Here is a 12,123-nt window from a genome sequence, read left to right as displayed (position 1 = left end):
TCCTTCGATATAATGATTCTTTGCAGTCAGGGCCAGGGGCCCCTGGGCACATCCTTTTTCCATTTTCCCTGGGAAAGAAAACTCAGCAGTCCAGGTTGCTGATGTCAGTTTGTAGGGCTCCCTTGGGTCTATCAGGGCAGCACAAGTTTGAGGTGGGGACAACTTCGGTGTGGGGTCCATCCTTCGAAATAAGGATTCTTTGCAGTCAGGACACAGCCCAGGGCCAGGGGCCCCTTGGCACGTCCTTTTTCCATTTTCCCTGGGAAAGAAAACTCAGCAGTCCAGGTTGCTGATGTCAGTTTGTAGGGCTCCCTTGGGTCTATCAGGGCAGCACAAGTTTGAGGTGGGGACAACTTCGGTGTGGGGTCCATCCTTCGATATAAGGATTCTTTGCAGTGAGGCCCCTGTCCAGGGCTAGGGGCCCCCGGGCACATCCTTTTTCCATTTTCCCTGGGAAAGAAAACTCAGCAGTCCAGGTTCCTGATGTCAGTTTGTAGGGCTCCCTTGGGTCTATCAGGGCAGCACAAGTTTGAGGTGGGGACAACTTTGGTGTGGGGTCCATCCTTCGATATAAGGATTTTTTGCAGTCAGGGCCAGGGGCCCCCGGGCATACCCTTTGGCCATTTTCCCTGGGAAAGAAAACTCAGCAGTCCAGGTTCCTGATGTCAGTTTGTAGGGCTCCCTTGGGTCTATCAGGGCAGCACAAGTTTGAGGTGGGGACAACTTCGGTGTGGGGTCCATCCTTCGATATAATGATTCTTTGCAGTCAGGACACAGCCCAGGGCCAGGGGCCCCTTGGCACATCCTTTTTCCATTTTCCCTGGGAAAGAAAACTCAGCAGTCCAGGTTCCTGATGTCAGTTTGTAGGGCTCCCTTGGGTCTATCAGGGCAGCATAAGTTTGAGGTGGGGACAACTTCGGTGTGGGGTCCATCCTTCGATATAAGGATTTTTTGCAGTCAGGGCCAGGGGCCCCCGGGCACATCCTTTTTCCATTTTCCCTGGGAAAGAAAACTCAGCAGTCCAGGTTCCTGATGTCAGTTTGTAGGGCTCCCTTGGGTCTATCAGGGCAGCACAAGTTTGAGGTGGGGACAACTTCGGTGTGGGGTCCATCCTTCGATATAAGGATTCTTTGCAGTCAGGGCCAGGGGCCCCTGGGCACATCCTTTTTCCATTTTCCCTGGGAAAGAAAACTCAGCAGTCCAGGTTCCTGATGTCAGTTTGTAGGGCTCCCTTGGGTCTATCAGCGTAGCACAAGTTTGAGGTGGGGACAAATTTGGTGTGGGGTCCATCCTTCGATATAAGGATTCTTTGCAGTCAGGGCCAGGGGCCCCCGGGCACATCCTTTGGCCATTTTCCCTGGGAAAGAAAACTCAGCAGTCCAGGTTCCTGATGTCAGTTTGTAGGGTTCCCTTGGGTCTATCACGGTGGCACAAGTTTGAGGTGGGGACAACATCGGTGTGGGGTCCATCCTTCGATATAATGATTCTTTGCAGTCAGGGCCAGGGGCCCCTGGGCACATCCTTTTTCCATTTTCCCTGGGAAAGAAAACTCAGCAGTCCAGGTTGCTGATGTCAGTTTGTAGGGCTCCCTTGGGTCTATCAGGGCAGCACAAGTTTGAGGTGGGGACAACTTCGGTGTGGGGTCCATCCTTCGAAATAAGGATTCTTTGCAGTCAGGACACAGCCCAGGGCCAGGGGCCCCTTGGCACGTCCTTTTTCCATTTTCCCTGGGAAAGAAAACTCAGCAGTCCAGGTTCCTGATGTCAGTTTGTAGGGCTCCCTTGGGTCTATCAGGGCAGCACAAGTTTGAGGTGGGGACAACTTCGGTGTGGGGTCCATCCTTCGATATAAGGATTCTTTGCAGTGAGGTCCCTGCCCAGGGCCAGGGTCCCCCGGGCACATCCTTTGGCCATTTTCCCTGGGAAAGAAAACTCAGCAGTCCAGGTTCCTGATGTCAGTTTGTAGGGCTCCCTTGGGTCTATCAGGGCAGCACAAGTTTGAGGTGGGGACAACTTTGGTGTGGGGTCCATCCTTCGATATAAGGATTTTTTGCAGTCAGGGCCAGGGGCCGCCGGGCATATCCTTTGGCCATTTTCCCTGGGAAAGAAAACTCAGCAGTCCAGGTTCCTGATGTCAGTTTGTAGGGCTCCCTTGGGTCTATCAGGGCAGCACAAGTTTCAGGTGGGGACAACTTCGGTGTGGGGTCCATCCTTCGATATAAGGATTTTTTGCAGTGAGGGCCCTTCCCAGGGCTATGGGCCCCCGGGCACAACCTTTTTCCATTTTCCCTGGGAAAGAAAACTTAGCAGTCCAGGTTCCTGATGTCAGTTTGTAGGGCTCCCTTGGGTCTATCACGGTGGCACAAGTTTGAGGTGGGGACAACATCGGTGTGGGGTCCATCCTTCAATATAATGATTCTTTGCAGTCAGGGCCAGGGGCCCCTGGGCACATCCTTTTTCCATTTTCCCTGGGAAAGAAAACTCAGCAGTCCAGGTTGCTGATGTCAGTTTGTAGGGCTCCCTTGGGTCTATAAGGGCAGCACAAGTTTGAGGTGGGGACAACTTCGGTGTGGGGTCCATCCTTCGAAATAAGGATTCTTTGCAGTCAGGACACAGCCCAGGGCCAGGGGCCCCTTGGCACAACCTTTTTCCATTTTTCCTGGGAAAGAAAACTCAGCAGTCCAGGTTCCTGATGTCAGTTTGTAGGGCTCCCTTGGGTCTATCAGGGCAGCATAAGTTTGAGGTGGGGACAACTTCGGTGTGGGGTCCATCCTTCGATATAAGGATTCTTTGCAGTCAGGGCCAGGGGCCCCTGGACATATCCTTTGGCCATTTTCCCTGGGAAAGAAAACTCAGCAGTCCAGGTTCCTGATGTCAGTTTGTAGGGCTCCCTTGGGTGTATCAGGGCAGCACAAGTTAGAGGTGGGGACAACTTCGGTGTGGGGTCCATCCTTCGATATAAGGATTTTTTGCAGTCAGGGCCAGGGGCCCCTGAGCACAACCTTTTTCCATTTTCCCTGGGAAAGAAAACTCAGCAGTCCAGGTTGCTGATGTCAGTTTGTAGGGCTCCCTTGGGTCTATCAAGGCAGCACAAGTTTGAGGTGGGGACAACTTCGGTGTGGGGTCCATCCTTCGATATAAGGATTTTTTGCAGTCAGGGCCAGGGGCCCCCGGGAACATCCTTTTTCCATTTTCCCTGGGAAAGAAAACTCAGCAGTCCAGGTTCCTGATGTCAGTTTGTAGGGCTCCCTTGGGTCTATCAGGGTAGCACAAGTTTGAGGTGGGGACAACTTCGGTGTGGGGTCCATCCTTCGATATAAGGATTCTTTACAGTCAGGCCCCAGCCCAGGGCCAGGGGCCCCTGGGCATATCCATTGGCCAATTTCCCTGGGAAAGAAAACTCAGCAGTCCAGGTTGCTGATGTCAGTTTGTAGGGCTCCCTTGGTTCTATCAGGGCAGCACATGTTTGAGGTGGGGACAATTTTGGTGTGGGGTCCATCCTTCGATATAAGGATTTTTTGCAGTGATGGGCCTGCCCAGGGCCAGGGGCCCCCGGGCACATCCTTTGGCCATTTTCCGTGGGAAAGAATACTCAGCAGTCCAGGTTCCTGATGTCAGTTTGTAGGGCTCCCTTGGGTCTATCAGGGCAGCACAAGTTTGAGGTGGGGACAACTTCGGTGTGGGGTCCATCCTTCGATATAAGGATTTTTTGCAGTCAGGGCCAGGGGCCCCTTGGCACATCCTTTTTCCATTTTCCCTGGGAAAGAAAACTCAGCAGTCCAGGTTCCTGATGTCAGTTTGTAGGGTTCCCTTGGGTCTATCACGGTGGCAAAAGTTTGAGGTGGGGACAACATCGGTGTGGGGTCCATCCTTCGATATAATGATTCTTTGCAGTCAGGGCCAGGGGCCCCTGGGCACATCCTTTTTCCATTTTCCCTGGGAAAGAAAACTCAGCAGTCCAGGTTGCTGATGTCAGTTTGTAGGGCTCCCTTGGGTCTATCAGGGCAGCACAAGTTTGAGGTGGGGACAACTTCGGTGTGGGGTCCATCCTTCGAAATAAGGATTCTTTGCAGTCAGGACACAGCCCAGGGCCAGGGGCCCCTTGGCACGTCCTTTTTCCATTTTCCCTGGGAAAGAAAACTCAGCAGTCCAGGTTCCTGATGTCAGTTTGTAGGGCTCCCTTGGGTCTATCAGGGCAGCACAAGTTTGAGGTGGGGACAACTTCGGTGTGGGGTCCATCCATCGATATAAGGATTCTTTGCAGTCAGGGCCAGGGGCCCCCGGGCACAACCTTTTTCCATTTTCCCTGGGAAAGAAAACTCAGCAGTCCAGGTTCCTGATGTCAGTTTGTAGGGCTCCCTTGGGTCTATCAGGGCAGCACAAGTTTGAGGTGGGGACAACTTCGGTGTGGGGTCCATCCTTCGATATAAGGATTCTTTGCAGTGAGGTTCCTGCCCAGGGCCAGGGGCCCCCGGGCACACCCTTTGGCCATTTTCCCTGGGAAAGAAAACGCAGCAGTCCAGGTTCCTGATGTCAGTTTGTAGGGCTCCCTTGGGTCTATCAGGGCAGCACAAGTTAGAGGTGGGGACAACTTCGGTGTGGGGTCCATCCTTCGATATAAGGATTCTTTGCAGTTAGGTCCCTGCCCAGGGCCAGGAGCCCCCGGGCACATCCTTTGGCCATTTTACCTGGGAAAGAAAACTCAGCAGTCCAGGTTCCTGATGTCAGTTTGTAGGGCTCCCTTGGGTCTATCAGGGCAGCACAAGTTTGAGGTGGGGACAACTTTGGTGTGGGGTCCATCCTTCGATATAAGGATTTTTTGCAGTCAGGGCCAGGGGCTCCTGGGCACGTCCATTTTCCCATTTTCCCTGGGAAAGAAAACTTAGCAGTCCAGGTTGCTGATGTCAGTTTGTAGGGCTCCTTTGGGTGTATCAGGGCAGCACAAGTTAGAGGTGGGGACAACTTCGGTGTGGGGTCCATCCTTCGATATAAGGATTTTTTGCAGTCAGGGCCAGGGGCCCCTGGGGACATCCTTTTTCCATTTTCCCTGGGAAAGAAAACTCAGCAGTCCAGGTTCCTGATGTCAATTTGTAGGGCTCCCTTGGGTCTATCAGGGTAGCACAAGTTTGAGGTGGGGACAACTTCGGTGTGGGGTCCATCCTTCGATATAAGGATTTTTTTGCAGTGAGGCCCCAGCCCTGCGTCAGGGGCGCCTGGGCACATCCTTTTTCCATTTTCCCTGGGAAAGAAAACTCAGCAGTCCAGGTTGCTGATGTCAGTTTGTAGGGCTCCCTTGGGTCTATCAGGGTAGCACAAGTTTGAGGTGGGGACAACTTCGGTGTGGGGTCCATCCTTAGATATAAGGATTATTTGCAGTGAGGGCCTTGCCCAGGTCCAGGGGCCCCTGGGCACGTCCTTTTTCCATTTTCCCTGGGAAAGAAAACTCAGCAGTCCAGGTTCCTGATGTCAGTTTGTAGGGCTCCCTTGGGTCTATCAAGGCAGCACAAGTTTGAGGTGGGGACAACTTCGGTGTGGGGTCCATCCTTCGATATAAGGATTTTTTACAGTGAGGCCCCTGCCCAGGGCTAGGGGCCCCCGGGCACGTCCATTTTCCCATTTTCCCTGGGAAAGAAAACTCAGCAGTCCAGGTTGCTGATGTCAGTTTGTAGGGCTCCCTTGGGTCTATCAGGGCAGCACAAGTTAGAGGTGGGGACAACTTCGGTGTGGGGTCCATCCTTCGATATAAGGATTTTTTGCAGTCAGGGCCAGGGGCCCCTGGGCACATCCTTTTTCCATTTTCCCTGGGAAAGAAAACTCAGCAGTCCAGGTTCCTGATGTCAGTTTGTAGGGCCCCCTTGGGTCTATCAGGGCAGCACAAGTTTGAGGTGGGGACAACTTCGGTGTGGGGTCCATCCTTCGATATAAGGATTCTTTGCAGTCAGGGCCAGGGGCCCCCGGGCACATCCTTTTTCCATTTTCCCTGGGAAAGAAAACTCAGCAGTCCAGGTTCCTGATGTCAGTTTGTAGGGCTCCCTTGGGTCTATCAGGGCAGCACAAGTTTGAGGTGGGGACAACTTCGGTGTGGGGTCCATCCTTCGATATAAGGATTTTTTGCAGTGAGGGCCCTGCCCAGAACCAGTGGCCCCCGGGCACATCCTTTTTCCATTTTCCCTGGGAAAGAAAACTCAGCTGTCCAGGTTCCTGATGTCAGTTTGTAGGGCTCCCTTGGGTCTATCAGGGCAGCACAAGTTTGAGGTGGGGACAACTTCGGTGTGGGGTCCATCCTTTGATATAAGGATTCTTTGCAGTGAGGTCCCTGCCCAGGGCCAGGGGCCCCCGTGCACATCCTTTGGCCATTTTCCCTGGGAAAGAAAACTCAGCAGTCCAGGTTCCTGATGTCAGTTTGTAGGGTTCCCTTGGGTCTATCACGGTGGCACAAGTTTGAGGTGGGGACAACATCGGTGTGGGGTCCATCCTTCGATATAATGATTCTTTGCAGTCAGGGCCAGGGGCCCCTGGGCACATCCTTTTTCCATTTTCCCTGGGAAAGAAAACTCAGCAGTCCAGGTTGCTGATGTCAGTTTGTAGGGCTCCCTTGGGTCTATCAGGGCAGCACAAGTTTGAGGTGGGGACAACTTCGGTGTGGGGTCCATCCTTCGAAATAAGGATTCTTTGCAGTCAGGACACAGCCCAGGGCCAGGGGCCCCTTGGCACGTCCTTTTTCCATTTTCCCTTGGAAAGAAAACTCAGCAGTCCAGGTTCCTGATGTCAGTTTGTAGGGCTCCCTTGGGTCTATCAGGGCAGCACAAGTTTGAGGTGGGGACAACTTCGGTGTGGGGTCCATCCTTCGATATAAGGATTCTTTGCAGTGAGGTTCCTGCCCAGGGCCAGGGGCCCCCGGGCACATCCTTTGGCCATTTTCCCTGGGAAAGAAAACTCAGCAGTCCAGGTTCCTGATGTCAGTTTGTAGGGCTCCCTTGGGTCTATCAGGGCAGCACAAGTTTGAGGTGGGGACAACTTTGGTGTGGGGTCCATCCTTCGATATAAGGATTCTTTGCAGTCAGGGCCAGGGGCCCCTGGGCACATCCTTTTTCCATTTTCCCTGGGAAAGAAAACTCAGCAGTCCAGGTTCCTGATGTCAGTTTGTAGGGCTCCCTTGGGTCTATCAGCGTAGCACAATTTTGAGGTGGGGACAAATTTGGTGTGGGGTCCATCCTTCAATATAAGGATTCTTTGCAGTCAGGGCCAGGGGCCCCCGGGCACATCCTTTGGCCATTTTCCCTGGGAAAGAAAACTCAGCAGTCCAGGTTCCTGATGTCAGTTTGTAGGGCTCCCTTGGGTCTATCAGGGCAGCACAAGTTTGAGGTGGGGACAACTTCGGTGTGGGGTCCATCCTTCGATATAAGGATTTTTTGCAGTGAGGGCCCTGCCCAGAACCAGTGGCCCCCGGGCACATCCTTTTTCCATTTTCCCTGGGAAAGAAAACTCAGCAGTCCAGGTTGCTGATGTCAGTTTGTAGGGCTCCCTTGGGTCTATCAGGGCAGCACATGTTTGAGGTGGGGACAATTTTGGTGTGGGGTCCATCCTTCGATATAAGGATTTTTTGCAGTGACGGGCCTGCCCAGGGCCAGGGGCCCCTGGGCACATCCTTTGGCCATTTTCCGTGGGAAAGAATACTCAGCAGTCCAGGTTCCTGAATTCAGTTTGTAGGGCTCCCTTGGGTCTATCAGGGCAGCACAAGTTTGAGGTGGGGACAACTTCGGTGTGGGGTCCATCCCTCGATATAAGGATTTTTCGCAGTCAGGGCCAGGGGCCCCTGGGCACATCCTTTTTCCATTTTCCCTGGGAAAGAAAACTCAGCAGTCCAGGTTCCTGATGTCAGTTTGTAGGGCTCCCTTGGGTCTATCAGGGCAGCACAAGTTTGAGGTGGGGACAACTTCGGTGTGGGGTCCATCCTTCGATATAAGGATTTTTTGCAGTCAGGGCCAGGGGCCCCTTGGCACATCCTTTTTCCATTTTCCCTGGGAAAGAAAACTCAGCAGTCCAGGTTCCTGATGTCAGTTTGTAGGGTTCCCTTGGGTCTATCACGGTGGCACAAGTTTGAGGTGGGGACAACATCGGTGTGGGGTCCATCCTTCGATATAATGATTCTTTGCAGTCAGGGCCAGGGGCCCCTGGGCACATCCTTTTTCCATTTTCCCTGGGAAAGAAAACTCAGCAGTCCAGGTTGCTGATGTCAGTTTGTAGGGCTCCCTTGGGTCTATCAGGGCAGCACAAGTTTGAGGTGGGGACAACTTCGGTGTGGGGTCCATCCTTCGAAATAAGGATTCTTTGCAGTCAGGACACAGCCCAGGGCCAGGGGCCCCTTGGCACGTCCTTTTTCCATTTTCCCTGGGAAAGAAAACTCAGCAGTCCAGGTTCCTGATGTCACTTTGTAGGGCTCCCTTGGGTCTATCAGGGCAGCACAAGTTTGAGGTGCGGACAACTTCGGTGTGGGGTCCATCCATCGATATAAGGATTCTTTGCAGTCAGGGCCAGGGGCCCCTTGGCACAACCTTTTTCCATTTTCCCTGGGAAAGAAAACTCAGCAGTCCAGGTTCCTGATGTCAGTTTGTAGGGCTCCCTTGGGTCTATCAGGGCAGCACAAGTTTGAGGTGGGGACAACTTCGGTGTGGGGTCCATCCTTCGATATAAGGATTCTTTGCAGTGAGGTTCCTGCCCAGGGCCAGGGGCCCCCGGGCACATCCTTTGGCCATTTTCCCTGGGAAAGAAAACGCAGCAGTCCAGGTTGCTGATGTCAGTTTGTAGGGCTCCCTTGGGTCTATCAGGGCAGCACAAGTTTGAGGTGGGGACAACTTTGGTGTGGGGTCCATCCTTCGATATAAGGATTTTTTGCAGTCAGGGCCAGGGGCTCCTGGGCACGTCCATTTTCCCATTTTCCCTGGGAAAGAAAACTTAGCAGTCCAGGTTGCTGATGTCAGTTTGTAGGGCTCCTTTGGGTGTATCAGGGCAGCACAAGTTAGAGGTGGGGACAACTTCGGTGTGGGGTCCATCCTTCGATATAAGGATTTTTTGCAGTCAGGGCCAGGGGCCCCTGGGGACATCCTTTTTCCATTTTCCCTGGGAAAGAAAACTCAGCAGTCCAGGTTCCTGATGTCAATTTGTAGGGCTCCCTTGGGTCTATCAGGGTAGCACAAGTTTGAGGTGGGGACAACTTCGGTGTGGGGTCCATCCTTCGATATAAGGATTTTTTTGCAGTGAGGCCCCAGCCCTGCGTCAGGGGCACCTGGGCACATCCTTTTTCCATTTTCCCTGGGAAAGAAAACTCAGCAGTCCAGGTTGCTGATGTCAGTTTGTAGGGCTCCCTTGGGTCTATCAGGGTAGCACAAGTTTGAGGTGGGGACAACTTCGGTGTGGGGTCCATCCTTAGATATAAGGATTATTTGCAGTGAGGGCCTTGCCCAGGTCCAGGGGCCCCTGGGCACGTCCTTTTTCCATTTTCCCTGGGAAAGAAAACTCAGCAGTCCAGGTTCCTGATGTCAGTTTGTAGGGCTCCCTTGGGTCTATCAAGGCAGCACAAGTTTGAGGTGGGGACAACTTCGGTGTGGGGTCCATCCTTCGATATAAGGATTTTTTACAGTGAGGCCCCTGCCCAGGGCTAGGGGCCCCCGGGCACGTCCATTTTCCCATTTTCCCTGGGAAAGAAAACTCAGCAGTCCAGGTTGCTGATGTCAGTTTGTAGGGCTCCCTTGGGTCTATCAGGGCAGCACATGTTTGAGGTGGGGACAATTTTGGTGTGGGGTCCATCCTTCGATATAAGGATTTTTTGCAGTGACGGGCCTGCCCAGGGCCAGGGGCCCCTGGGCACATCCTTTGGCCATTTTCCGTGGGAAAGAATACTCAGCAGTCCAGGTTCCTGAAGTCAGTTTGTAGGGCTCCCTTGGGTCTATCAGGGCAGCACAAGTTTGAGGTGGGGACAACTTCGGTGTGGGGTCCATCCCTCGATATAAGGATTTTTCGCAGTCAGGGCCAGGGGCCCCTGGGCACATCCTTTTTCCATTTTCCCTGGGAAAGAAAACTCAGCAGTCCAGGTTCCTGATGTCAGTTTGTAGGGCTCCCTTGGGTCTATCAGGGCAGCACAAGTTTGAGGTGGGGACAACTTCGGTGTGGGGTCCATCCTTCGATATAAGGATTTTTTGCACTCAGGGCCAGGGGCCCCTTGGCACATCCTGTTTCCATTTTCCCTGGGAAAGAAAACTCAGCAGTCCAGGTTCCTGATGTCAGTTTGTAGGGTTCCCTTGGGTCTATCACGGTGGCACAAGTTTGAGGTGGGGACAACTTTGGTGTGGGGTCCATCCTTCGATATAAGGATTCTTTGCAGTCAGGGCCAGGGGCCCCTGGGCACATCCTTTTTCCATTTTGCCTGGGAAAGAAAACTCAGCAGTCCAGGTTGCTGATGTCAGTTTGTAGGGCTCCCTTGGGTCTATCAGGGCAGCACAAGTTTGAGGTGGGGACAACTTCGGTGTGGGGTCCATCCTTCGAAATAAGGATTCTTTGCAGTCAGGACACAGCCCAGGGCCAGGGGCCCCTTGGCACGTCCTTTTTCCATTTTCCCTGGGAAAGAAAACTCAGCAGTCCAGGTTCCTGATGTCAGTTTGTAGGGCTCCCTTGGGTCTATCAGGGCAGCACAAGTTTGAGGTGGGGACAACTTCGGTGTGGGGTCCATCCATCGATATAAGGATTCTTTGCAGTCAGGGCCAGGGGCCCCTTGGCACAACCTTTTTCCATTTTCCCTGGGAAAGAAAACTCAGCAGTCCAGGTTCCTGATGTCAGTTTGTAGGGCTCCCTTGGGTCTATCAGGGCAGCACAAGTTTGAGGTGGGGACAACTTCGGTGTGGGGTCCATCCTTCGATATAAGGATTCTTTGCAGTGAGGTTCCTGCCCAGGGCCAGGGGCCCCCGGGCACATCCTTTGGCCATTTTCCCTGGGAAAGAAAACGCAGCAGTCCAGGTTCCTGATGTCAGTTTGTAGGGCTCCCTTGGGTCTATCAGGGCAGCACAAGTTTGAGGTGGCGACAACTTCGGTGTGGGGTCCATCCTTCGATATAAGGATTCTTTGCAGTTAGGTCCCTGCCCAGGGCCAGGAGCCCCCGGGCACATCCTTTGGCCATTTTACCTGGGAAAGAAAACTCAGCAGTCCAGGTTGCTGATGTCAGTTTGTAGGGCTCCCTTGGGTCTATCAGGGCAGCACAAGTTTGAGGTGGGGACAACTTTGGTGTGGGGTCCATCCTTCGATATAAGGATTTTTTGCAGTCAGGGCCAGGGGCTCCTGGGCACGTCCATTTTCCCATTTTCCCTGGGAAAGAAAACTTAGCAGTCCAGGTTGCTGATGTCAGTTTGTAGGGCTCCTTTGGGTGTATCAGGGCAGCACAAGTTAGAGGTGGGGACAACTTCGGTGTGGGGTCCATCCTTCGATATAAGGATTTTTTGCAGTCAGGGCCAGGGGCCCCTGGGGACATCCTTTTTCCATTTTCCCTGGGAAAGAAAACTCAGCAGTCCAGGTTCCTGATGTCAATTTGTAGGGCTCCCTTGGGTCTATCAGGGTAGCACAAGTTTGAGGTGGGGACAACTTCGGTGTGGGGTCCATCCTTCGATATAAGGATTTTTTTGCAGTGAGGCCCCAGCCCTGCGTCAGGGGCACCTTGGCACATCCTTTTTCCATTTTCCCTGGGAAAGAAAACTCAGCAGTCCAGGTTGCTGATGTCAGTTTGTAGGGCTCCCTTGGGTCTATCAGGGTAGCACAAGTTTGAGGTGGGGACAACTTCGGTGTGGGGTCCATCCTTAGATATAAGGATTATTTGCAGTGAGGGCCTTGCCCAGGTCCAGGGGCCCCTGGGCACGTCCTTTTTCCATTTTCCCTGGGAAAGAAAACTCAGCAGTCCAGGTTCCTGATGTCAGTTTGTAGGGCTCCCTTGGGTCTATCAAGGCAGCACAAGTTTGAGGTGGGGACAACTTCGGTGTGGGGTCCATCCTTCGATATAAGGATTTTTTACAGTGAGGCCCCTGCCCAGGGCTAGGGGCCCCCGGGCACGTCCATTTTCCCATTTTCCCTGGGAAAGAAAACT

The sequence above is a fragment of the Lonchura striata genome, chromosome 26, assembly GCF_050655825.1.
Source record: "Lonchura striata isolate lonStrDom1 chromosome 26, ASM5065582v1, whole genome shotgun sequence".
In the NCBI taxonomy this organism is placed as follows: Eukaryota; Metazoa; Chordata; class Aves; order Passeriformes; family Estrildidae; genus Lonchura; species Lonchura striata.
Note: the sequence above shows the minus strand (reverse complement) of the source record.